Source organism: Pezoporus occidentalis, unplaced genomic scaffold (genome assembly GCF_034315485.1).
Source record: "Pezoporus occidentalis ecotype Australia unplaced genomic scaffold, CSIRO_AGI_Poc_V1 ctg37, whole genome shotgun sequence".
In the NCBI taxonomy this organism is placed as follows: Eukaryota; Metazoa; Chordata; class Aves; order Psittaciformes; family Psittacidae; genus Pezoporus; species Pezoporus occidentalis.
The window spans coordinates 5,299,556-5,326,416 of NW_026915691.1; the positions used below are offsets into that span (position 1 = coordinate 5,299,556).

Here is a 26,861-nt window from a genome sequence, read left to right on the forward strand (position 1 = left end):
ACTTCATTTGCTGTAAATCTTCCAAATGGAAGAGATTCCAGCAGAAAGACAATTTTCCCAAGCGCAATGCAGTTACCATGTTATTTCAGCTACTCAAGAGGCTTCATAAATGGCTTTCCCCCCCCCAGTGGTCTGTTTACTTCACACATTCTCTATTTCCTGAGACTGAGCTTACAACCCCTACTTGTACATGGACAGTCCTCACACAGACTTGACAAACAGGAGGCAAACTTGCTAAGCCAGCATCAAACTAGCAATAAACAGTAGAAAGAGAAGGGAAAAAGAAATAAAAAAAGGAAAGAGAACACTTGAATATGTTGGAAAATGCTGAGTAAGAACATTTCATCATCTCTATTTAGCATCTGCATGGTCACTACCATGGGACAACTGTTCAGCTCTCCTAACCACAGGTGTGGAAGGATGTGGATACACTGCAGTGGGCTCAGAGCACAGCCAGCAAAACAGCTGAGGATAAGGATCAGAAAGGTCTCTTATCCAGCCCTAAGGTCCAAGCTATTAAAAGAAGGTCAAGGGGTGATTTGATTACAAATCAAGTGCCTAAAGGTGTAAAAGAAAGCTGAGAGAAAACCCTTCAGCCTCACAGATGAAGATTTAACTAGTTCCAATGTCAGAAAGCTGAGGGCTGACATGACACACACACATTTTAGTTTAATCAAGTATCAGTTGTGAGTGATGCAAGTAGGAAAAACTTGCATGCTAAAAATTTTGCTGACCACTTAACAGGTTGGACCTGGTTTTGTTTGTTGTGGTTTTTTTTTTTTTGTTTTGTTTTAAGAAACACATTCCTATTTCATCAGAAACCTTAAAACAGAGATGTGCTTGTGTGCATGAACACAACTACTCCCACTTTACTGCTTCACTACCCCAAGGATGTTTCAGTCTAAGATCAAATAATTTAAAACTTGTGAAGGGCTCCCCCCAGCAAATTATACTTCAATATAATAAAGAGATTTTTGCCAGCCAGGAAAGGGGCTAATGAAAGCTCCCTGCTCAGCACTGGTTTTGGCTTAAGGAGTCCCCTCTCCTCCCACCAGTGAGCAATGGTGAATCCCCTTCTCAACTGGGCCAGCAGTACTTCAAGTAAAGCCATTTACCCAAGCACTGTCACCTAGAAAATGTATGGGAAAGCACTGGGTCCATTCAGTGTATAATAAGAATGCTAAATACCAACAGTCAGGTCATTTAGCAAGGACTGCTATTACAGCATGATGAGCATGAATCTCAGAAAGGAAAAGTCATTTAAGCTAAGGTGGAAGTTGCTTGCCCAGAGGTAAATATCTTCACTAGTAAAGTAGAACAGCTCTCAATTTCTCAGTTAAATGTGTCTGGCTGTTTTTCATTTTACATCAGCTCTGGCTAAGTGCTTGCTGGAAATATCCATCTTACTGTGACCATTCCTATTGGCACTGCGTATGCAGTCAGCACTTCTGGATTAAAGCATTTGAATTGTAAAATCCAATTGCACTTGTCAACCAACCAATTATTTACATAGTATCTTTTTTATTATTATTTCTGATGTGCTTTTGTTTGGCACTTCATAATGGAATTCAAATAGATAAAGATTAAGACAAGACACAGGCCTAGAGCCAGCAATCTAAGTCACTTACAGACAGGTTCTCAGAAGGCTTTTCAGAGAGCCATTTCTCAACTAAATACACAGAGATAACAACAAGAGATCATACAGGGTGAAATTAAGGACTTGGTATTAATGAGCATCAGTCAGAAAACTAGCTCCATGCTCTGAATGCTGTACTTCCCTACAGCTGGCAAGACAAGCTGCAAGATTGCTGTTTCAACCCAGAGATAGGACAGCTGTGTTTTACTCCCTTTCCTTGTTGTGGTTTTCTGCCAGAAAAGGGAATCTTTAATTTTTCCAGAAGAGCCCTGCCAAGCTGAGGCTGAAAATAGGAAATGGTGTGTCAGTAAGCCTCTAGCCAGCTTACTTACACCCTAGCCAGAACTCTTCAAAGTCCCTAATTCCCTACATGCACACTGGCAACAGTGACCACCTTGCTTTCATGCAAACCAGCCTCCTGTGCTGGACTTCCTTTGTTATGTGTAGGATATACCATTTTCATCTGTTCTAGCAGCATATGTGGCATCCAGGTACCCAGCCTTCTCTCCTTCATAGGAAAGGAACAGCCTCCATAAGATCCACTTCCACTACTGAAATTTTGGCAGAAATAAACTGCTTCTTACCATGAAGCTCCCTAAGTGCATTAGAGAAACAAAGTTCTCTGTAAAGCATTAGCAGCCCTTGTATCGTCTATACACACACAGGTGTCTTTCTCAGAGTTCAAATGAAGCTGCTTTATTTTTTTTCCAGCTCCTCACAAAGAATCAACAGCCAGTCATCCCACCCACCTTCTTTTGAACAGATGGACAGACTCAATCAGTACAAATTTACCAGCAGCAAGATTTGTACCCTGAGCACAGCACTGGAAACATCCTCAGAAATACACACTAGCAGGGTTAACTTTTCTTCAGGTTTCAGCTTTTGGGTTCACCCTGTTGCTAAGAGGAGAAGAGTGTCTTTTAATCCTTTCCCAGAGACCCCAACAGCACAAAAATATCTGCAAAAAGGTGCTGCTCAGCCCACGAGTCAGGTTTGCCGATCAGGACTAACCCATTATTCATGATATTCTTAACAACAGAAGTCCATAACACCCCAAAGCTCTACTTGTTGAATCAGAGTACAACAGTTACGAGCAGATAAAACATAAGCATGGAAGAGAATCAGTTTGGCATAAAGTTGGAAAAGCAACGCTGGGAGCCAGGAGGACACAAGGAAAAGATGGGCAGAAGAGAAATGCATTATAAAATGCACGAACTCTATCCAGGGAGGGGAAAGACAAAACAATAAAGCATGGCAGGGAAAAGGGATGGGGAGTTAAAAATGAGAAGACAGAATCCATAAAGGGGAAGAGTAAGTGTGGTAGGAAAAGGGAAGGAGGGGGGAAATACGAGAGAAATATTTCATCCTGTTAACACTGCTTTAATTCACCATATAAATCTTTTGATGGATAGTAGCTCTCTCCATGCATGGCAGTATATTAAGATTCTTTTTTAAGGCTTTTCAAACAATACAGTGTCATTCTTTGGCTTTTTATGTGCTTTGCCTAGACTATGTTTTTGTGGATAAGCTCTCATTAGCTCCATATCTTCTACTAGTACTTACAGATAGGGAAGAGATTCTAAAATCCAAGAAACCTGAACACAAGCCCAGCATTTGATTTTACACAAGTGAACGCTCGCAAGCAACAGTACAACGTCTTGCTCGTGACATAGTGATACTTCTATATATCTTCAAGATGAACTGATTCTTCCCAAACTGCTCCACAGCAGCAAGTGAGCAACTCATTTAGGAAAGAACAGGAAGGGTTTTTTTGAGACCTTCTCAGAGAGCACAACTCCAGATGTATCACGACCCATCTCCCACAGCACGAACTCATGTGCAAGCCACACCACATCCAGCCTCCCAGCACCTGACACATGAGCTGCAGACTGCAGAGTACTGCCCTGAGCCACAAATACTGGGGAAGTGCAGGAACAACACAAGGATGGAGCCAAATTAATAAATCTTGCTTACAAGAGATGAGAGTTTGCACGTCAGGAAGAGCAAATGTACCAATCTAGCTATCTGGGTGGAAGACAAAGATATCCATCTAAACGTCAAATTCTGTCAAACACCAGTGAACGCTTCACACCCCACAGGCAGAAAACTAGCCTGATTCTACACTTAATTCAATTAACCATGTCAACAGTGGCCAAACACACCAGTATTTACAGCTTCCCTCATTCATCAGTTCACACACGCAGAAATTAAATCAAGTTCTGAATAAGGAATCATCAGCAACTCTGATCACTAAAAGAAAAAAAACAAAAACCCAAGCAAATATTTTTGCCAAGCCGTTTAAAGTGAGCACAGCTCCATTTAGAAATTTAAATGAAACCTATGGATAACTGTAGCATTCACTTAACGAAAGCCAACAAACATATTATAACAGGCTCTTAGTATACATCTAAAATGTGTTTGGAAACCCAGAAAAGATACCGGTGATAACGTGCTCTGTATAACCTCAGCAGTAGATGTTACAGCTATTCTTAATCCTAGCTTTGTAAACTTTGTAGACTTAATCCACTGTGCTTTTGGATCTGTAATATTTTGCAAAGCACTGCAGTTCGCTGGCTTATAAACACACCCCACCAGCTCACTGGGTAGAAATATTTCTGCTGACTTCATGTATCATTTCAGTTGCACTCATCGGGGATTAATAATTTTCCCTGCTAAGGATATAGGCCGCAAGTACTGAGTAGAAAAGGCTATACGTGTGTCTGAAAACAACTGGTAACATTTTGATAGGTGATATTGGACTATACCACTTGAAACAGTAAACAAATTCTACTAGTGAAAGAGATGGTCCTTCACAAAAAACTGGAAAGTACATGAACAACCCAGAAGTGACTGAATACTGCACAGCACTACTTAAAGCACAGAATCATGTTCTGAAATAACAAAATAATTCCTTATTTATTGACTATTCGCTTTTTATAGGTGTTTTCAGGTTTTCCTTGAGAAAGGGAAACAGAACACACAGCAGCTGTTCTATTATACTAACTTATACATGACCAGAGATATTAATAAAAGATTCTTTATTCCAAATTAATCCATTTCAAAAATCTGAAACTTTCTGACAAGCTGCTGAAGTAAGTCCTTCTGTAACGCAGATATTGCTGCTCTTTAGAAGACATTTAAAATCTACTTTCCCCAACCCATTGTGAGCAGCTGTGACTGTATCAAAGCAGCACAACTCTGAAGGTACACTGCTAGGGAAGGTGTCCTGGGTTCAGCAGTAGCAGTCATTTTTCTCCTTCTTGGTAGCTGGTGCAATGCAGTGTTTTGACTTTCAGCTTGGGAACAGAGCTCATAACAATGATGCTTTGGTTTGGCCAAGGACTTTGTGAGCCTCATGCTCTGCTAGGGAGGAGGGGAAGCCGGGAGGAAGCAGAGACAGGACACCTGACCCAAGCTAGCCAGAGGTATTCCATACCACAGCACGTCCTGTCTAGGAGATAACTGGGAGTTACCCGGAAGGGCTGGTAGACTGCAGGGTTGGAGGAGGTATGGGTCAGTGTTTGGTCGGGTTGGGGGGGGACAAGAGTTATCTGTCAGCTGGTGGTGAGATACTGTATTCTCTTCCCTCATCATTTCCTTTATCATTGTTATTATTGGTGGTAGCAGTAGTGATTTGTGTTATACCTTAGTTACTAAACTGTTCTTATCTCAACCCGTGGGAATTGCATTCGTTTCAGTTCTCCTCTCTGTCCCTCCAGGAGTAGGGGGAGGGCAAGAAGGGGGGGAGTGAGTGAACGAGCCCTCTGCCTGGTTTTAAACCACGACAGAAGGCAAAACACAAAGCTACTACTGGGGAACAGACCTCCTCATACAGTATTTGTGTCCATCCTCCATTGATTCTGCCAGTCATTTACAAAAGAGGAAAATAGTCAAATTCATAATTTATTTAATCTGCAAGAGAAGGTCAAGCTGTCTCATCATCATGATATATTGAAAATTCCCAAAGAAAAGCTGACAGTAAAAGCCATATAAATACATATGGTGAAGAAGCACTGAAGAGGCACTTCACTATTTCTTCTGTGAAGTTCAATTAGGATATTTAAATCTCAAATCTTCTGGAAATTTTACTGCTTTTTAAAAGATGTAATTAATAAAATGGCTTTGTCATCATAAATACATTTTATACCCATAACTTCTCCAAGAGGAAGCAAGATCAGATAAGCCTCTGTATTCTCTGCAGACTTTCACAATGAAATTTCTCCATTTTTCACAGATGCACACATATCACAAGAAATAAGATCATTTTTTAATGGAGAACACTTCATGCAACAAGAAGAACCCAAAAATAATGGGAAGCTAACTTAAGCATTTCTGGTTCAGTCCTCTACCAATAAGGTCACATCTCAGCACACTGACAACTCTGAAGCGCTGCCACATTTTGCTATGAAGGTGATTTTCTATCATAGGTTATTTGCATTCCAATAATAGGCTTCTATCTTTACACTCAGCAGGAAGTAAAGCAAATATCAATACAAATCCACATAATTAGTCTAATGGAATTTTACACAGCTAAAAAAAAACCCAACCCTTCAGAACAAATCACTGAGTGAATTCCTTCAAGAACATTACCTTCACACCTGCAGCAACACCACAGCAGAAGAAACCACCAGTGAAATCCACTGCTTATAGCATTAAGCACCATTTTGCAGTTTCAGCACTCAAGGAAGTTCTAATGGTCAGTAGTGAAGGTTTTTTTAAGCCATTTCATTTCTATCTTGTTATGACTAAGAAAGTTTCAGAAGGGAACTAATTTATTGTCAGGACCAGGTAGAGAGATTTTAAGATGTTGAATATCAACCACCATACAACACAAGCAGTATTTCACTGTTCTCTCTCTTAGAACTATATGATTTTGATGACAGACCAGTGGCCTGTTTAAAAAAAAAAGAAGACAAACTGAATGGAGCCTTGTAATTCAGCTGAATTGCCCTGCACTGTCTATAAACTATCCACCCTACAATGCTCAAGTCTGTGCAGTACCGCATACAGATGCAAATGAAGTTGTTTCATATTAAGAGGAAAGCACTGACAATACACCACTCATTCATGCAGCAGCCCCTTATTGCAAGTGTACGTATATGCTTCAATACATAAAACCAGCTATATTCAGAGCCAGTTATTCCACATGCACACCCCCAATGAAGTGTGCTCAAAACAAAGACCACAGACTGCCGGGAGCCGGCTGGACTCCACTGAGCAGACCACAGGGCAATGGTGAAAACCAGCATGTGTTGACATCAGTTATATGAAAGAACACTGGTGGCTGAGAGACAGCTTAAGTATTAACTGCAGTCTGCTCTTCTGAAAGCCTGGCAGCAGCAGTCTAGAGGAAGCAGCCCCCAGCCTACCAAGAGAAATAACAAGTGACAATTCAAGAAAGCATGTGCACTGTCTGTTCATGCATGCATGCAGTCTTGGGCCAAACAGTGAATGTGCTACAATGTTTTCCCCAGAGGAAAAGTGTTTATTAATTAGTATCTACTGAATTAATTGGTTCCCCATAATCTCTGCTGTGCTTCTAAGACTGCAGCTCTTATCAATACTTCTGAAAGGTGTCGGGTGTGGTGACTGCCCAGGAAGTTCATCTGGACAATTCAGTCAATCAAAAATAATAATCCATGTTTTTCTTTTTAACAAATTCAAAGTGTGTCCATCTACATAGAAATCACAGAAAATGCATTTTAAATCTCTAACCCAAAATCACTTAAAAAAAAAAACAACACATGCTCTTACTTCAGACACAAGTGTGGCATACAGCAGAAAAATAGAAGGAAGATGCTGATCTGAGGCCATCGGCTCAGCGACTGGCCCATTACCTGCAGTAACCTAGGTGCTCCTTTCACAATTACTGTTATACTCCTTACACCAAGGTTGGCTACTATTCCTAGTAGCTGGTGGCCACTACTACCAAACTAACCTTTAAATCCACCATCTCCTCCCCTCCGACTCCCTTTCATCAGTGCAGGAGAGGTATTTTTGGATTCTGACTACATCTGGCACAACTCTGTAGAATGACCTCATTTTTCCAATGTTACCAATCTCTCTGAGAGACTTTAATCATCACACATCAGTGTCAGCTGGCAGGGTCTGCAACTCTGATCATTTCTGGTATGAGGAGTCATCCTTCACCTGCCTGTCTGTGTAAACCCATGCTGTAGCAGCAGGATGGAGAGCAGTCCTACCCTACAACCATCCCCTTTTAAACATGCGCTAGCACAGGTTATATATACATTCTCATCCATGAGGAAAAATTACTCGCCAATTCTTCCTCCACTGCAATGCCATCTCCACCACATCTCCTGGATGCCCCAACACAGCGCACAGGCCATCAAATCTCTTTGGCAGACTAAGGGAGGATGAGCACCTACCATGGCAGGCTCTCTAGCAGATTCAAAGGTAGTCCAGGTCTCCAATTCCAGCATTCCTTCATGTGCACAATACCCACTTAGTCCAACTCAGAAACTTGAACATCAACAACTACAGTTGCCACACTCAGGGGTAAACTCAGACTCCAGCAACAGCATCTGTGAGGCAGGCGAAGATGGCTGCCCCAGCTCCCTTCATCCATGAGGTAAACAAAGATGGCTGCCCCAGCTCCCTTCATCCACGAGGCAACAAAGATGGCTGCCCCAGCTCCCTTCATCCACGAGGCAACAAAGATGGCTGCCCCAGCTCCCTTCATCCATGAGGTAAACAAAGATGGCTGCCCCAGCTCCCTTCATCCACGAGGCAACAAAGATGGCTGCCCCAGCTCCCTTCATCCATGAGGTAAACAAAGATGGCTGCTCCAGCTCCCTTCATCCACGAGGCCAAAGATGGCTGCCCCAGCACCCTTCATCCATGAGGCAAACAAAGATGGCTGCCCCAGCACCCTTCATCCATGAGGTAAACAAAGATGGCTGCCCCAGCTCCCTTCATCCACGAGGCAACAAAGATGGCTGCCCCAGCACCCTTCATCCATGAGGCAAACAAAGATGGCTGCCCCAGCTCCCTTCATCCACGAGGCCAAAGATGGCTGCCCCAGCTCCCTTCATCCATGAGGTAAACAAAGATGGCTGCCCCAGCTCCCTTCATCCACGAGGCCAAAGATGGCTGCCCCAGCACCCTTCATCCATGAGGCAAACAAAGATGACTGCCCCAGCTCCCTTCATCCATGAGGCAAAGATGGCTGCCCTTCATCCATGACCCTTCAGCTCCCCATGAGCAAGGCAAACAAAGATGACTGCCCCAGCTCCCTTCATCCATGAGGCAAAGATGGCTGCCCTAGTTCCCTTTCAGAAATACTCTAAGAAATCAACATCTATTGTAGAAAAGCTCTGTTGCAACTAAATTACAATGCTATGGTCCAAGTTTTACTACCAATACAACACCACATTGCCTGCTGCAAGCTGAACAAGCCCAAGGACTAGTCTTCTGACCACTGTTTAGACAGAAACTGTTCCAGCAACCCCAGAAAGGCTGGGGGCAGTCATACCACCACACTCAAGACCTCAAGAAAACAAAGCTGAAAACAGCCTAGCTGCAGAACTTCAACAAGACAGTTCCGCTGCAGGAAATGGCTGAAGCACACCACAAAAGAAACACTTATCAATATACACAGGTGTGATTGTAATGGGTCCAAAACCAGGTTCCTAGGGAGGATGGTGCCACAAGGGCAGGCTGGTAGGAAACAGAAGGGGCTGTAGAGGCTTAAAAATCACATTCCTAATTCAGAGGCCTTGCTAATAATGATTTCTTTACAAGTAACATAACGAGAACAAAAATGAAAGCTGCCTTCAGAGAACAGTATTTGGTGTGAAGCAGGCTGCAAATGAGAGCCAGCAGGACCTGCACTACCTGACTGGCAAACGTATTCTCATTTTATACTGGGCATGTGACAAGCAAGACTTGTGAAGTGCTCCATATAAAACATTAGTGCACAACATAGTGGTTAGGAACACAGCAAATGAAAAAGGTGGAAGACTCCTCGTGTAAAGGACACTTGTTACTGGAAAATCTGCAACATGTCACATGGAGCTAGGTAAAGTACTTCATCTTTCTCTTTAAAGGTATGAACCACTCCTCTCTAATTCAGGGTATCTGCCCCATCCAACCATTAAATCCTTTGACATTTCATCCAGGAGGAGGTATTTCTCTTCCAGAGGCTAATAAAAAGCAAACAACAACAAAAATGATCAATGTTCAGTTGCCAACCACTCTGATAAAGTACAAGCCTACACAAAGGATTTGCAGAAGCTGTAACCACAGTACCCACAACATCGTGTCACTATAACCTCAGTAACACCCTTGTGTACAGACTGAGCTGCTCCTAGAGGCACCTATTTGCTCTTCGAGCATTCAGGCTTGAGGGGATCTTTTCCATGCACTTGTTTTGGTTCATTACCCTGCATGCAGATATGGAAGACTTCGTAACGCATTTGCTGTCCACCTGGAAGACATTAATGAATAATTTCCAAGCAACTCAAATACAGACAGCTCTTGGGATTTCCTGTTTCTCTACTGCTTGCTTTGAAAAGCAGAAATATTATGTAAAATTCAACTAGAGATATTAAAAAATTGCAGTATTTTTCAGTCTCAGAGCAAAAGCTGGGATAGCCAAGGTTTTAATAAAAAAATCCCATGGATTAGGAGAAATTATTTTGAGCACATGAAGTGCATGCCAGATCAAATGTCTTCTGTCATAAGAGGTAACCATTATACAGCGGACTAACTTGAAAACATTATTTAACTGGATTTTATATAAACCAGACTAGGTGAAAAGATGTGAAGATGTGATTTGTACTGCCAGCTTCAGCCCTAGGAGCACAGACACCGAGATCCGTACTGAAAGAAGCTCTGCATGCAGAGACAATTCAGTTGGTGGTGAAAGACTCAAATCCACCAATGACTCCCCGCCCAGCCCTTTGAAAGATGTCATATTCGTTCTCTCATGTCTGCAGTGCAGCTCGGGGGAACAGTTAAACAAAGCCCAAAAGGCAACCGCCAACAGCGGCAGCACACTCTCACTTCATTAAGCACCAGTTCAGACCCTTACAGACAGATCTTGCTCTAGAGGTACGTCAGAGGAGCTAACTCAAGGAGGCCACGAGAAGTTAATGCATCTCAACTGCCAGAACATGAAAGCATCTGACAAAGGGAGTGGGGGAAATACCAATTAGGGATTGGTGAAAAGGGAAAAAAGCAAAAAAAACACAGCTACATTTTAATTTATCTATAAATCCACGGTCTGCGTAGTCAGTGGACTAAGCCATTTGATTTAGATTCATTTCACCCATCAGTCTTCTGGAAAGGAAAATAATGCTCAGGCTTTTCAAGACAGAGTTAAAAGGAAGTTCCTGCAAAGATCTCCCCAGACCAAAAGTGCCAGTGACTTCTTGTGTGAGATATAAATATACCCAAAACTCTCAAAAAGTTTCTTGACTCCAACTTTTGCTTTCATAGTTGAGGCTGTCAGATGAATTCTCAGTGTCTTTTGTAGTTGTACATTACCTGGAGGCTGACTACAGGAAAGATACAGCTACAGCTTTTCAGTGTAACTCCCAATGCAAATACTTTGTCCTGAAGGAAAAACAATGCTCTTTTGAAATAACATTAAACCCTTGGTAAAGCAGAGCAATTACTCTGGTGTGAAGCCACTTTTAATAATAGCAAAATCCATGCAAGGACAACTGCAATATAGAAAATTCATACTGCAACAGACTACAGAGACCTGCACAGCTATCCTAACGTGTTTACTGAAATTTACAGGATTTTTTCCTTTATATAAAGGCTTGCAATAGGAATTCAGGAGAATATTTTGGAAAGTCTTTGACAACTTCATATACAGAGCAACAAAATATCAAAGTACAAAGGGGAAAAAATAAATCAAGAAGCAGCTTTATACAATGTGCTTAAATTCTTTGTTTCCTGTGCAAAATTTGCCTCCTGATGGAGCAGTCCACAATGACAAATGGCAAAAGTGTTCTTCTCATCCAGTTACCATTCCAGATCTCCGAGAAGTTCTGGGAACAGTGGGAAGTAACAGTCTTAGCAAAAATAGCTGGATGACCAGAGAATGTGAAGTACCAATGGCTGAACCATTTTAGTAAGGAAAGGCCAGATGAACACTCACACGTACCACACAAAGTAAGACTAGGAAATGAAACTGCCTTAAGCGATCTGATTTATCATTGCTGAAAAACAATTCACAGCTAGGGATTTACTGATAACCTTCATGCAGCTTTGTATGGCAGCTGCATTTTGTCTCTTTGATAACACCTTTGAAAAGAAAACCAAACCACACAGAGTATATACAACAGCATCCACACCCTGTACTGTTCTGGGCAGTCAACTTCCTGAGACTTCTTCCCTCTGTTCTTTAAAAAAGGAAAAAATGAGGGGACAAGATCTCATCTGTGACATACCTTAAAAGTATCAGAAACTTGGTCAGCTTTTGCAGTAATCTCCTCTGAATCCCCTTGCATTTTCTCACAAAATACATGAGTTTTGCCCAGATAGGCTGCTGCGTAGCAACAAATAAAGAGAAAACCTGCAGAATTGAGGTCAGGGGTTTACATCACTGGTAACTGCTATTCTTTTTCATTGGGACAGGCAGTGGGCTACATGGGGTGTGTATAAAAGAATAAAATCTAAAGCAAACAGCTTGCAAGTCTTGTTAAATTATCTGTACTGAGTAAGAAGCATAAAAGCCACCAACATATAAAGAGACTATTAGATTAGGTTAAGCCAACCTAATTGATCAGGAAGACACATTAGAATACTGCCAGAAGGCCCAGAAACATTTCCAGTTTAGGATCCAGTCACCAGGTGTGAAGTATTTGGAGTCCTACAATTGACCAGAGGTTACAAGAAAAACCCATGAGCATTCTAGCTCAAGCAACTCTGGTTAGTGACAGTTCAGGCCTAAACACTAGTTGAGGGAAAAGAAAGGGCAGCTCAGAGAACAGGAGAAATGCAGACCAACTTCCGTGTGTATTCTAATAGTACCTGGCATACTGTGTTACAGACATTATCCAACTAGTAAGTCATATCAACACTTGATGAACTGATGATCTCTACTGCTGTATCAAAGAGAATTTTCTGACATTTAAGAAAACCAAGAAAGTATTTTCAGAAGTTGCATGTCAGTCTCTGATGTTCTCCCTCTAAAGGAAGCAAACCACTATGCTGTCTTTCCAGTGAAAGCCACACTGTTTCTGTTTGTGTTTATTCAAACCCAAGAAATCCTTCTTGCTAGGGTGCAGTTAATGGTAGAATGAGCTACCTCATTGATCTAAATAAAGTCAGCTCTAAAACTTGCAATAACCATTTAAGTGCCTACTTTGTTAATTATTTCACTGTTTAACTAATTCATTATGAGCATCTAAATAATAAGCTTATTCAGCATAAGTTGAGATCAGAGACATTGAAGACACCCACTCAGACTACCTAACCTTCTGCTCTTTGAATTCTGGCCCCTGCAGCCTCACCCAGCAGCTTTACTGGGTTTCTAGCCCCCTTGAGACTGTTCAATTATTCCACAGCTCAATACAGCACAGCTTTGTGAAAGCTTCTTCCCTAACATCAGTTCCTCTATAGCCTTTGTGTGGATTTCGGGATGGTTACCTCCAATTTTCCCATTTGGTTTCAGGAAAAAAGGTCACCTTCCTGCACCAAGAAGGACAACATCCCCCAAGGCAAAAACCATGTGAACAGGTATGTTATTCATCCACTTTCCTGTTCCTTACCTGTTGCTTCTGAAGTCATTTTGCATACAACTGCAACAACTGTTCATCTAAAAATTGGGATTTCTATGAATGCATAGCAGAGCTCACATGGGAAACAAGGGCAACACACCTTTGAGAGGGCATGAGGAATTGCATCTGTACCTCCCACATGCCCTCAATTCTATCCTCTATCCACCCCCTTTCAAAAAGGCACATTACATGTGATTTCTTTAATACAAAGTGCATTCACCTTTCTATGCTTCATTTCAGCTTGGCATTCATATAGCCCAGAAGGTAATTACACCTTTTCTGGCAATTTTAACATATGATTAAGTGCACCTTAAATAGGGGATCTTTCACCTTTCCAGGAGATGGTAATTGAAGTTAACACACTGGCCTAAGGAAGGGTCTATTAGCAGTTCAAACACTGTTCTCACCCACTCCTGAAGAATGATCTAATCTTCAGGTAGAGTGCAACAGCTGGAGCCTTGAAGAAAGATAAAAACAGAGCCATAACTGCAAGCCTTTTACTGGGTGGACAAGCCCATGACAACTTCACTCCAAGTGGCAAAACACAATAGAACAAATCAAAACAAAGCCGAAGCCATGCCCTACTAAGTTCCTACTAAGGGAGTGGTGTTTTCCTCAAGTATTCCCAAACAGCGGCCAGTGTGGGTGGGTCTGGGGAGTCAAAGCCTTCAGTACAAACTGTTTATTTAAATAACTCCTTTTAATTGCCCTTCCTCGAACTGCAGTTCTTAGCCACTGAATCACTTGTGCTCTGAGAAGGGGTGCAAATGTACCACTGTGACTGCAATTATAGCACAGTAACTCACACCAACCTCTATTTCTGAAATAAAAGCTTCTTAACTAATAATGAAATCACTAAAAAGCAGAGAAACCGATTTTCCATTTAGCAATAGCATAGAACTGCCAAATGGGTTATGCTTGACTGTTTACCGAGCACCTCAACTGATGCAGATCATAACTTCCAGCAGGCACTAGGGATGCTAACCTGCAGATTTAACACAGGAGACAAAACCTGATATTGTAATACTGCCACAAAGATAAAATCGTACAAAGTATGCAAGCTCCATATGAAACCATATACTCTTAGAAATTACAGTAATTTGGGTGTGAGGGAGCAAACCCACTTAAATCTAGTCAAATACTGTTAAGACAACCAGGGCAAATTTACACAGCACACCAAATGCCAATTAAAAATGCTGAACGCAAGCTAACCATCTTGGTCTGCAAATTTTTGCCTCCCAGCTGCTGTGTAGACACATTATTTAGAGCATCTGTGTTATTAAAAAACAGCTCTTATGCACACACAATTCTATGCAGACCTCTGACCTTGCAGTGAAGGACTTAGCGTATGTTTAGGCCAGCCGAACCTACTTGACTAGTGTCCCAGATTTAGCACCAAGAGGAAAATTCATCTCCAGCAGAACTCTATTAAATGAATGTGGCTTCGAGTTGAGAGCCAAGTCTGGCTCATGCAGCCAATGCACAATTAAGTACCAGGCGAGCAAAATGTTGGAAGGAAGATAAATTTCTCAATTGAATGTTATAAACCAGGATAAATAAACCACTGCAACAAGGGGCATCTCTGAATTACAACTCCATCACAGTCAGCCCATAGATTCTCAGCTATTTCACAAAACTGAGAAAAACTGCAATCAATTCCCATCTGCAGATGGGCAGCTGCACACTGAATGCTACACCAGCAGCAGTGGTTACAGTCAAGCTCTTCCCTACTGACCCACTCCTGTATCCCAGGAACCATTCTTACCTTTCCAAACCTATTTGTTTCACAAATTTGTGGGATTTGCCTTCAGTTCATTTCTTAACATCTCATGTAAAAGATCTTTTAGCAACCTCAAACAGCCCAACTCAGGCCAATACCACAGCAGCTACCCTAAAATGAAAAGCCCAACCTGAACAGGAAGCTTAGAGATGCAAGACACCTTTCCTCAGGAAACCTCATTTAGCTATCACCGATACTGGTGTGTCTCAGGCACAGCTCTGCTAAACCCATGTCATCATAACAGCACAAATGAATGAACATGGCTTTATCCTAGCAGAAGTAACATCAGAAGAAAACAAAAGCCACAGGAAAAACACCAACCCCAAATCCAACTGGAAGCCTTTGTGATTTTTTTTCTCTTGACTGTTATACTACTCTCCCCCACCTCTGAAGTTGCTCAGGAACTCACACAAGCGCATTCAAACACACGTATTTGAAAAGACAGAAGCATACAACAGTTTATCCTGGAGGCACAAAACAGAACTGGGTCAGAAAATTGGGTAACATTTGACTTGCTCAGGCCAACACAATCAGGCAAAAAATGAAGTCTGGATTGGATTATGGCCACGCTGGCTTGCAGTGGTTATCTCCTACACTAGCTTCAGTACTAAATGACTTGAGCAATGACACTATCGTGTTCCACATTTTGAAGAGGATGTGCTTGGTTTCATCCCTTCGTGTCTGCACACCCACAGTGTTCTTTCTTCACCCAACCAGTAAAGAGGAAAAATGTCTCATAACCTTTTTCTGAGCTTTACTAAAGATCACCTGACACCTGCCAACAGGAGCACAAGCAGAGCAGACAAATACCCTCTTACAGCAGGCACTTGAAGCTCCTTTCCTGCAGCACCCAAGTGTGTCCATGCAGGTATTGCCACCTGTGTTACAGCAAGCACTGAACATGATTGGAGCCTCGAGCTTCCTGCTTGTCTTCATTTAAATCCATCTATTTTGAATACCACAGGTATCTAAACAGAAGATGACTTTCAGAATGGTAAACCCTGCACTGGTTTACCTACTCTAGAATTCTTTGTTGCTAGAAAAAGTGAAGTGGTAATGATTTTCAAGTCTGTTCCTATCCACCATTTCTCTGTAATGGGTTTTCTAGACCCTCCTTTTTTTTTCCATATGCATACATATTAATTTTTTCCCTCCCATACAAATAAATGAGGCAAGATTTCCCCCCACATCCCCCAAACTGTTCAGTCAAGGCAGCTGTATAGGAAAAAAGACAGCAGTGGGAGGGGAGCAGAAGTGGATGAACACAGAGGTGAAAGCACAAGGGTGGGACCCTGCTGGGAGCCAGCGTAAGAGCTATTAACACCACGCAGTGAAAATCGTGTTTAGACAAACCCCGAGGATACACATCTGGATGGTATTGACAGGAGTAACCTTGCTACAAAGCAGGGACAGCAACTTCTCTCCAATACTGCAGGAGACATCTCAAGCAAACACAGTCTCTGTTTTCATTCATACTGTGTAACTTGAAATAATTAAATCGCCTTCCAAAAACATTTTACAACTCACAATCACCACCTTTCTATCCTGAAAAGTTCAAAACCAGCATTAATTTTAAAGGCTACTTATTTTATAGAAGAAGAAACTGAAGCACAGACTATTGACAGATTATCCCCCTCCTGTGTTTCAGTGCCTCCAGGGATGCTGTGCTTGTGCAAGACAATAGCTGTCAGCAAGTAAGTTTCAAGTGCATCAGTGTCTAACAGACTCTGGACTCCCCCATCAAAAAGGAGACTGCAGTTCTTTAGTTTTTCAGCCCACTGAAGAGTTAGGCTGATAGAGTTATTCTTTTTGTGTAGCAGATTTTGAGAAATGTCCCACAAATGGAAGGCTGCCTCTGGAACTCATTTATCAGGAATTTCAGCTATGCTCCACACAGATGTGGCATATCACTGTAGGCTCCTGCTAAAATGCAAAATGCTGCTGGACTCAAATATGAAGGATTAACTCCCCAGGACATTAAACTGCAGAACTCCCCTGAATATTGACAGCAATTCCCTCTCGTGGCACTGAGAATATACCAGCATCAAATAGTGAAACAAACAAGGCAAAACCCACTACAGTTCTCCGAAGTTCACTGGCATGATTTGTCTGCATAGGGCCCTGAATCTTTCCTCATTTTGTCCTCTTCCCTTCATACTTCTTTTTCTTTCCATTTAGCTACAATTCAGCTGGTTTTAGCTAAACTTTTCCTCAGCGTTCCCCATGCCAAAAGCACTTGCTGTCCTCAGGATCTAGTAAATTTTCGTAAACTCTCAACACCAGGTACCATTTCTGTAGCTGTTCTAATCTCTTTCAGTGTTTTCAAACCACATTCTCTCTCTGCTGCTTTATTGCCCATCCTACCTTAGCATCTGATGCCCAACATCCATCTCCCTCAGTACGTGCCTGAAGCACTCAGCCTCCCATTTAGTAACTCTGAAAAGCCAGCTTTTCAACCAATACATCAGCATGAGCCATTTCTTCCTCCCCTTTCACAACAAAAACCTTTTACAACCATCAAATACAATTCACAAGAGTTCTGCCTCGGAGTTTTTATTGCCAGCCCTCTTCAATCAAAGGCCAGAAGAAACCATCTCACTTATTAGTCCTACCACCTGCTGTCTGTCTGTTCTTAGCATACCTGGGTCTACTTTGCACTGTCTTCTAGGGATTGCTCATTTTAAGACAAGTATAGGGAACAGGATGCTGAAGCGGGACATGAGACTCCACCAGTGGCATAATGAAGAGCCTGAGGAACAGGGACGTATAGCAACTAACCAAATGGTATCCATCAGCAGAGACAAATAGATATGTTTATCTTCTTCACTAGAAGCTTTATGGCCTGTAAGTGTTCAAGTTCAGGTTATTTCTAAAGTCCCAGTCCCAATTCCACAAAGCCTAACCTCAATTTTTCCTGAAGTTGTTCTATTTATAGCAGCTTCTTTCCTCCTGGGAAACATCAACACAATCATCTCTCAGATTCTTTAATATGGGCTAACAACGAAGTACGGCAAAAAGCAAACAACAAAGGAGGCAACAATCCAGCTTAGAAAAGTTCTTGTAGTTGGCAAACAAGTGAAAACTCCATACCTACAAAGGTAAATCAAGCATTCCAGAAACACTCTGTCCCACATTTCTAATTCCTACATAGTGAGAGGATTAGAATCGTGCAGTTCCATTTCAACACTAATATTAACTTCTCAGGTATTTTCTTTTCTTGAAATCATCCACATGAGTTTTAAAAACCTTTTTCTCAGCAAAGTAGAAAGCTCTCTAGTCTCCAAACTGAAGCCAGCTCTACACAGATCCATCAGTAAAATCTCAGACCCTGCTATTTTTTTACAGTGACATGAAAAGCATGGCTCTGGTAACAAGTACAAAACCTAAGGAACCCTCCCCCAGTCACATGAACATGAGTCCTGCTTAGATGAACAGCTGGAAAACACAGCATCACTTTATAGATTCTTCTAGTCTTACAGCCAATTCTGACTGTTGTACACACGCTTACTTACACACTCCTCTCTGAAGTCTCTTTAGTTCTTTTTGTAGCTCCCCAGCTCACTCCTGCCTACACTTTATAGTGATCCTTCTGGGGAAAACTATTTTTTCTTGTTTGCATCCCTGCTGCTGATTTCTGTGTTAATTAATCAATAGATGTGGCTCACTATAAACAATCATTCCTCGTTACTACGCAGCTCGCCATGGCACTGGTCTTGCCATCTGCTGCGCTGGTGAGGCTGGCTTGTGCAACAGGATCTGCTGGCAGGCTGCAAGGCAGGCAGCCAAAAAGCTGCTGGCCTAACATCATCATCATCCTTCTCTGTTAAAAATACCATCCTTCTCCCACAAAAACAGAGCAACTGTTCAACAATGGAGCCATCCAAATCACTCTACTGCCTTAGCATGAAGATATATCACAAGCTTTGAAACAAAATGGGTTTGCATTTGAAGGATGTCAGGGGTTACCTACAGAAACCTACGCAAATATTTGCCTGTGTTGTCAGAAAGCCAAGCACAGAACAGCAATCAGTCTGAGAGACTAACAGCCCAGTACCAGTTGTCTACAGCTAAAAGCCATTTTGTTGCTCGAAAGGGTGGCTTTACAAGTAAGTTATTTATGTAGTGGGTTGAATGATACCCATAAAACGTTTTTGATCTGATGCAGATTAAATAAGTCACTAGGCAGCCCTAGGTTTACTGGCTTAAGTTTTCACAAGCTTAAAGTTTTTCTTTTTGGTTTATTGGACATTTTCAAAAGCACCTGCGCTCTGCTGATACCCAGTATTTGTCCCACCACTGTAAGCAGATGCACTTCTGGGAAGAAGACAATCATCTACAGTACAAAAACATCATTTTGCTTGTAATAAGCAAACAAAGAAGCATTACAGTAACAAGAGATTTCATCTCCTATGCACAGGAAAGCATGAATAGGGGAACCATGGTCCAAGGAGGTGATAAAAGATGAAGCAAAGCATTTTTGGAACCAGCAGCATACAGTGACTTGTATGCACAAGCAAACGCGTGGCTGGCACCCAGCAGTGTGACTGTGAGAATGGCTCATGCTTCAGCCGGCTTCTGTACGAACACATCCACTGGCACTCACTGAAACGTAATAACCTGCTGATGCTCTCAACCCCGTAGGGGCCAGATTCTTCAATATGGCAATGTAAAAATAGTACAGAGGACAATTACATGAACATGGTTGCATCAAGATGATGCAATATGAAAATTGTATTCCCGGATGTTTTGTCCTACAGTAACAAAGTATTTTCCATCAGGACAAGGATGATTTTTCAGCAGCACAGTAAAGTTTCAAGGGAAAGATGTTTTTAAGTTCCTGAAAAGAAAAAAAAAAGGCATTTACACATATTCCTTTGGAAAAGGACAGCTGAGACCAATTCTGTGGTCCATTTCAGACACCTTTAAAGGACGTCTTGTAATTTCAAGCCAAAGTGTATCAGTCTATCATATGAGATAGGAAAGGAGAAACCAGTTTAACTTCCCTTACTCATCTAAAGGTGCTCAAGTGAGCCCTTAAGCAACCTCATAAAAATGCACCAGGCAGACAGAAAATAATTTGGGATGCATTTAGAATTTACTGACTTGGCCTGGTCATACACTTGGTAACGTGTCTTGCTGCTGGTATGGCAAGTAAGGAAACTAAACTTCAAGCTGATCTGTGGAAACTGGCAGGCTTACTTTTAAATGGAGCTTAAACCCAGACTAAAACAAAAAAATCTGTGGCCTCTCTCTGGAAAACACTCCTCCAAATTAACTAGATTTCCTCTGAAGTACTTACTTGAACAAGAAATGTCTCCGAACTACTCCTGATGGTAGACGTGAGATTGAGCACTTCAGCGCTAGTGCCTTGTCCTTTCCTCCTACAGTTCAACACAGCCAGTGGAAGCTTCGTTTACAGAAGCTTCGTTTCAGAACTACCTGCTGAAAGAAACCTGGTACTTCCTGTCCTTCCTATGTCAGCTGGACTCTGCCTCATTCATTACCTTCCTCTTGAAAAAGGCCCAGAATTTTGTTTGGGGATGAGGATGAAGATACTAATATACTGAGGCGGGTGGGGTGGTTTAAGCCAAGAAGAGCCTGAAAATCATGGATGCATGATCTCTGGCTTTCCATTATGCAACAATTCACCCTTTCCCCAGTCCTTCCCTGTCATACAGCCAGGATGCTGGCAACTTTCTCACCACGACTTCCGCAATGATGGCAAGGGACCAATGTCACTAGCTGCCACTGAAAAGTTCTCCACACCTCTAAGGGGAGACCAGTACTCACTTGAATGAGTTGTAACTCTGGTGGATCTGCAGAAGAGCTTCAAATACTAAAACATAAGTTCCCTCAAAGCTCAACTGCAGAAAGTATATTAAGGGATGTGAGATGCTTCACTTCCTTTGTGCTCTTTTAACTCTTCAAACTTAGGTCAACTTCTCTTCTGGACCTGAGCCATTTCTGAACCCCCAGGTCACGACCATAGCACACCAACCACAACACACAAACAGACCCCAACCTAGAGAGAGGATAAGGGTACAAGAAAACCCAGACACGTTCTAGTCTCTCAATCACTCTGCGTCTGGAGTAATTCATCTAAATTTGATTGCGTTTCAAGAGAAACAAACTGTAACAGCCAGTGGCCTTTTGTTTTCATTTAGTTTTGAATATACTTGCAAGAAAGGGCTGGGGAAGAAGCCTCCTGTTGCAGTGAGAAGCTTCCTGCCGTAGAGCTAGAGAAAAAGCAACCCAACCACTTACAAAAAAATAAACACAGCAGAGAACAAAACCAGCCAAAAGCTCCTGAAAACGATCAAGCAGAGGGTCTCCTTGCACCCCACCTCTGATTAAAGAAGAGGTTTGGGATGCTTCAAAGGGTACAGAAATTTATTGAAAAGCCACCACCCCAGCACTGACAACACAATGGCAAAGCCTGCTTGGGTTCAGCGCTGAAAGGTACCAACCTCAGCGGCCTGTCCCCAGAGGATTATCTTTCTAGCCTCCTATTCAGTGCTGTTTACCACACCACAGCACGCGTTTTAGCTGTTAATTCAACTCTCCAGCCAAAACAGGCAAGGGAAGCAAATGGATCATCTCTCCCCAGACCTTGATTTTAAACCTACAATCATTTATTGATACACAGCGGTTTTCACACATTCATCCCCAGCAGCATCTGAAACACAAACCTCAGTAACCTAATGCGGTTAGGATGAGCCTAGATGCACAGATTGAAGTAAGGCCCATTAAAAAAAGAAAGAAAGAGAAAAAGCAATAGACTACAAGGGAGATGACGATGATTAAAGGCATGTAGCTGGTCTCTCCAACTGATCACTGTGCCAGTTTTTCATCTGAGCCACAACTGAAAAGCCAATTTAAAAAATACCTCTCATTTTGACAAGCAGAACACCACCAGGCACCAAGAAATGCTGCAGTTCAGCAGAAAGATAATGCAGTGATCACTGGGTGGGTATAATAGAGGGATTATTTTACAATTACAGCAACAATGAAAAAGCAATTTATACATAACACAGTGATGTACTGGCAAGCGCCTGTCCATTGGGATTAAATAAAAGTCGGACACAGACTGCAGACAGAAGAATGTCTTTAGCAAAAGGTTTATGAACTTCCCTAGACAGTCATAGTTCTGTGCAATGTCCCTTAGAGACAGTATTTTGCATTTAGATCCGGTTTAGATAACAAGCACAATGTAAGAATATGAAGTAAAGAGCACTTAGAGAATTTTTGTTTAAAAAGCAGGGGCAGACATGAATAAGATATGCCTTCTGAAGCAATGAAAAGTAACCTATTTCAGTAGCCCCCAAAATATATTTGTATCTCAGAAGCCCTTAGGAAGCACTAAGAAGTAATCAAGGAAGAGAACAGCTAGCCAGGAACACCGTATGGATGGAGAGAATGGTTCACAACATCGCAAGTTGCTGAAGCAACACCCCCAGTATTCTCTGGAAAATATTCAGTTAACAGCAAACTTGCAAGAATAACCTCAGGTAGACCAGGCACCCTTCCAGAGCAGGGAAAATCCAACTGAGAAGAGAAATAAACATGTTTTAGAAGAGAAAGTCTGGTAGTTCAAAGGGAGGGCAGATGAACATTTTCACAAACCACAGAGCTTTTAGCTCTGGTTGATTTATTAAATGGGTCACCCTCTTTTTACTATTACTTCAGGCAACAGTTGAATTATTCAATGAGCTCCAGTTGACTGTTGTTTCTAAAACACTTGGGTTACCTCTGGGGAAGGAAGACAGAAGGCAAAGGGGAATAGAAACACGTTTAAAAGTTAAGGAGCTTAAGGGAAGTGGGTCCTATCCATTTATGAGAAGCCTCGGAAGCAGTGAAGGAGGAAGTATTTCTGTAAGCTGCCTGCTAAGGAAAGCTGTACCACACAGGCACTGCCATGAACTGGAGGTGTGCAGCTCAGCTGTAAAGCTAGCTAAACAGAGACAGCCTTGTCTCTCTAATACTAGTACAAGGGTGATAACCCTTCTGCTGCTCCAACAGAAGAGGATACTTCGCTTCAACCCTAGGGATATCAACCATGTGTTTGGAACTAAACACATGTTTTTCCCCTGGAAGTTTTCCATCCCTAACAGAACTGTCAGAAGAATTTCTCCCACAGTCCAGTGGAGTGAAAACCCGTTTTCAGAGACGGTCTTCCAGAACTTACAAAACGCAGGACTTTGTTTTACCAGCCCAGAGTGACTCCAAATGGACAAGAAGAACCAGAACAGAGCTAGTCTCTGAGCAAGGCAAACACCAAACCATCAGGCCTTCCCTGATGATGGAACATCCATCATTTCCCCTACTTTTCAAGCATCACCATCATCAACTTTGTAGTGTCATTTAATTACTGAAAACACTGTGTGATAGAGGCTGGTTTCCAGATTTCAGCAGTAGCAGCAGAAGTGGTTGGTCATGAAGTATCAGAACAGGTATTGCAAAACCTTTCCTGATCTAGTAAAGAAGAGGCATTTGCTCCAGAAAAAAAAAGCAGCTTGTTAGAAGAAAGCCTGTTGACAGCAGGGAATCCCACTGTCATTTGTGCCTACACAGTAATCAGAGCCGGTTGCAGGAAAAGACAGGAATCAAACAGCATGACAAAAGCAAATTAAGACATACATTAAAAAAAAAAAAAAAAAAATCAATATAATCAGAAACGTGGAGAGCTTGGCACTAACTGACTGAAGGCAAAACCACACAGTTCTTCACTCCATTAAAAAAATGTAATTAAGAAAGAAACTCCCAAACCTGTCGATATTCCACTCCTTTATCACATACTTTACTACTGCTCCCAAAGAGCAGCTCCCTTGCAAACTAGATAGGTATACTTCAAAATAAATCTCAAGTTGTTTATGGCTTTTTTCCTCTTTAAAGATCACAATAAATGTATAGTTACAATCAGAGCATTTTGACCTGAGTAAACTACAGCATTCCACATACCAACTAATTCTGAAACAGAAGATAAAAACCAGATGTCCTGGGTTCAGCAGTAGCAGTCATGTTTCTCCTTCTTGGTAGCTGGTGCAATGCAGTGTTTTGACTTTCGGCCTGGGAACAGAGCTGATAACAATGATGTTCTGGTTTGGCCAAGGACTTTGTGAGCCTCATGCTCTGCCAGGGAGGAGGGGAAGCCAGGAGGAAGCAGACAGGACACCTGACCCAAACTGACCAAAGAGGTATTCCATACCACAGCACGTCATGTCCAGGAGGTAACTGGGAGTTAGCCAGAAGGGCTGGTAGACTGGAGGGTTGGAGAAGGTATCAGTCAGAGCTTGGTCGGGCTTGGGGGGCGAGTTATCAGTCAGCTGGTGCTGAGGTGTTGTATTCTCTTCCCTTGTTATTTCCTTTATCATTATTATCATTGGTGGTAGCAGTAGTGATTTGTGTTATACCTTAGTTACTAAACTGTTCTTACCTCAACCCGTGGGAGTTGCATTCTTCTCGATTCTCCTCTCCTTCCCTCCGGGATTTGGGGGAGGGCAAGAAGGGGGGGTGTGAGTTAACGAGTTACCTGACTGGGTTTAAACCACGACACCAGAACACAGCATTGACAGCCAGTAAGCACTTGAACCTTCAGAAGGTTTTAGTGTTTTCTTCTTAGCATCTGTGAGAAACTATCATGCACAAAGGTACTTCCAGACTTTTCCCAATTCTCACCATTACTGCTCCTGGAATGGTCGTTCATATCTACTCAAAGTGATCCTAAAGAGGTACAAATGCTACAGTTAACTACATAAACAATGATACCTGCCTTCCAGAGATGTAAGCAGATGTAAGGCAATAGCCAGGGTTCAGATACTTTGCCTGTTCTGGTTTTCTGCTTCTGCTTGCAGAACAGCAAGGGCTGGTGTTGTCACCATCTCACAGAATGACAAAAATGCAGTCCCAAAAACTCCCAGGATACCTCTCAACCACAGTCTCGGGTTGCTTTTTATTTTTACAAATAGAAAACATATGCATATGGAAATGATGTGACAAAAGAATGCTGAGTGTTCTAAATAGCTGATCATCTTGATGAAGGAGAAAGCTTCCCAGTTTCTTTTTAGAGTCATTCAGTCTTTCTGGGAATCATGACTTTATGTCTTTAGTCTTAAACTACGTATCCAAGTTATTTAAGGTCTGCAAATGACGATAGTGACAAAGATATCTAAAAGGCAATGAAGGAAGCAATGTAATAAAAGGAGAGCGTGCAATAATGGTAAAAGCCAGCAAAACTTAAGAGAGTCAGAGACAATTAACAGGAGCTCAGAGCTGGACTCTATAATTGGCTGCCAGGTACCCTGTACCAGACACTGGTTATTGAATTACATCTCTTTGCCTTCAGGTTAGATGGAGAAGTAATAGTTTATACTCACTGGATTTATCTCCCATAAGGAATTCCCACTTCTTTCTATTTTTTTTCTTGAACCAAAACACTCCACTCCAACTGTTGCACTGTCTTGGGAACCTGATTTGCTTCTTCCGGCTATATCCTTCATGGTTTTGATTACAAAACAGACAGACTCTTTTCTACAAATCTTTTAATCTTTTCTTCCTGTGTCTTGAGCTTATTAAAAGTTCTTCCTAACTTTTTCTTTGGTAGCCATTTATCTTTTGTAGAGATGAGGCCTGTCCCAGGCTTTCTCACCACTGCAGAAATAGCATTGTTCCAGGAATGTTTTTGTGTGCTCACTGGGATAACTATTAATGCAATGCAAGAATTACTCATTACAAGGATTTCAAAATGTTACTTCTATAGCCTTTCTGTAAAAAAATCTCAGGTTTCTGAATCACCTACGTAAAATCTGCCAAAAATCAAATCTGCCTCCTTTTTTTTTTCCCCTTTTCTTCTTTCAACTGAGAAGAACACAGTCCTTTTGTTATATTCCAGTAAAGCTGATGCATTGTAACCACACGATATCACACAATGCCAATTTTCAGGCTCTAGTGTCATTGGGAAATTCTCACTCTAGTAACTTCCATTCAGTCCTAGCCAAGAGCATTCGGATATGTAGCACGCTGACATGCCATTACCCAGAGAACAGCACCCTAACCAATCCATTTCAAACAAATCAATAAAGTTTATTACACAGACCCAAAATTCAATATTGAGGACACATCTCTGAAGTAATCCAGAATATCGCTGAGAGAAAATTATTCACTAATGCCACCTTCTTTTAAGATTACTTGTGCACACACACCCCTTTTTTCTTTTAATAAATAAATAGACATTATGACAAATTATGCAATAAACAGAAAAGGGGTTATATGAAGTAAATAATGCTTTCTGTTTGCAACCAGCTGAGGGTGTCTGGTAAGTGTTTCTCTCTCCTCCCCTCCCTTTCTTTTTATAAGCTAACAAATCAATTTTAGAAGAGATTTGCAGGTGAGCAATGACTCCCTTCTTGGTGCGGCCACTCTCTCGGCACCACTAAGAAAATGGATAGGATGTAGCTCAGATTTGATGGTGAGCAGTCAAATCCAGCCTAAACACACACACACATTTTTATCTTCATTTTTTTGGAACACCAGGTACATAGAGAAGAGCAATGCAAACTTGAAATGCACTGATCAGTAAGGTTAATGTAATTTAAAAAGATTTATAGAGAGTTTCTAGTCAAATAACTCTGTCAGACTTTCAGAAACACCACTCCATCATACGACCTTGACACAGTCGTGTTCCCCCCAGTGT

The 26,861-nt window shown here is 41.8% G+C and overlaps 1 protein-coding gene across 5 annotated transcripts in view; it reads right to left on the minus strand.

The window, feature by feature from the left end:
* Nucleotides 1-26,861, minus strand: part of ARVCF (ARVCF delta catenin family member) — a 285,157-nt gene that overhangs the window by 109,580 nt on the left and 148,716 nt on the right. The gene's annotated exons all lie outside the window — the stretch shown is intronic.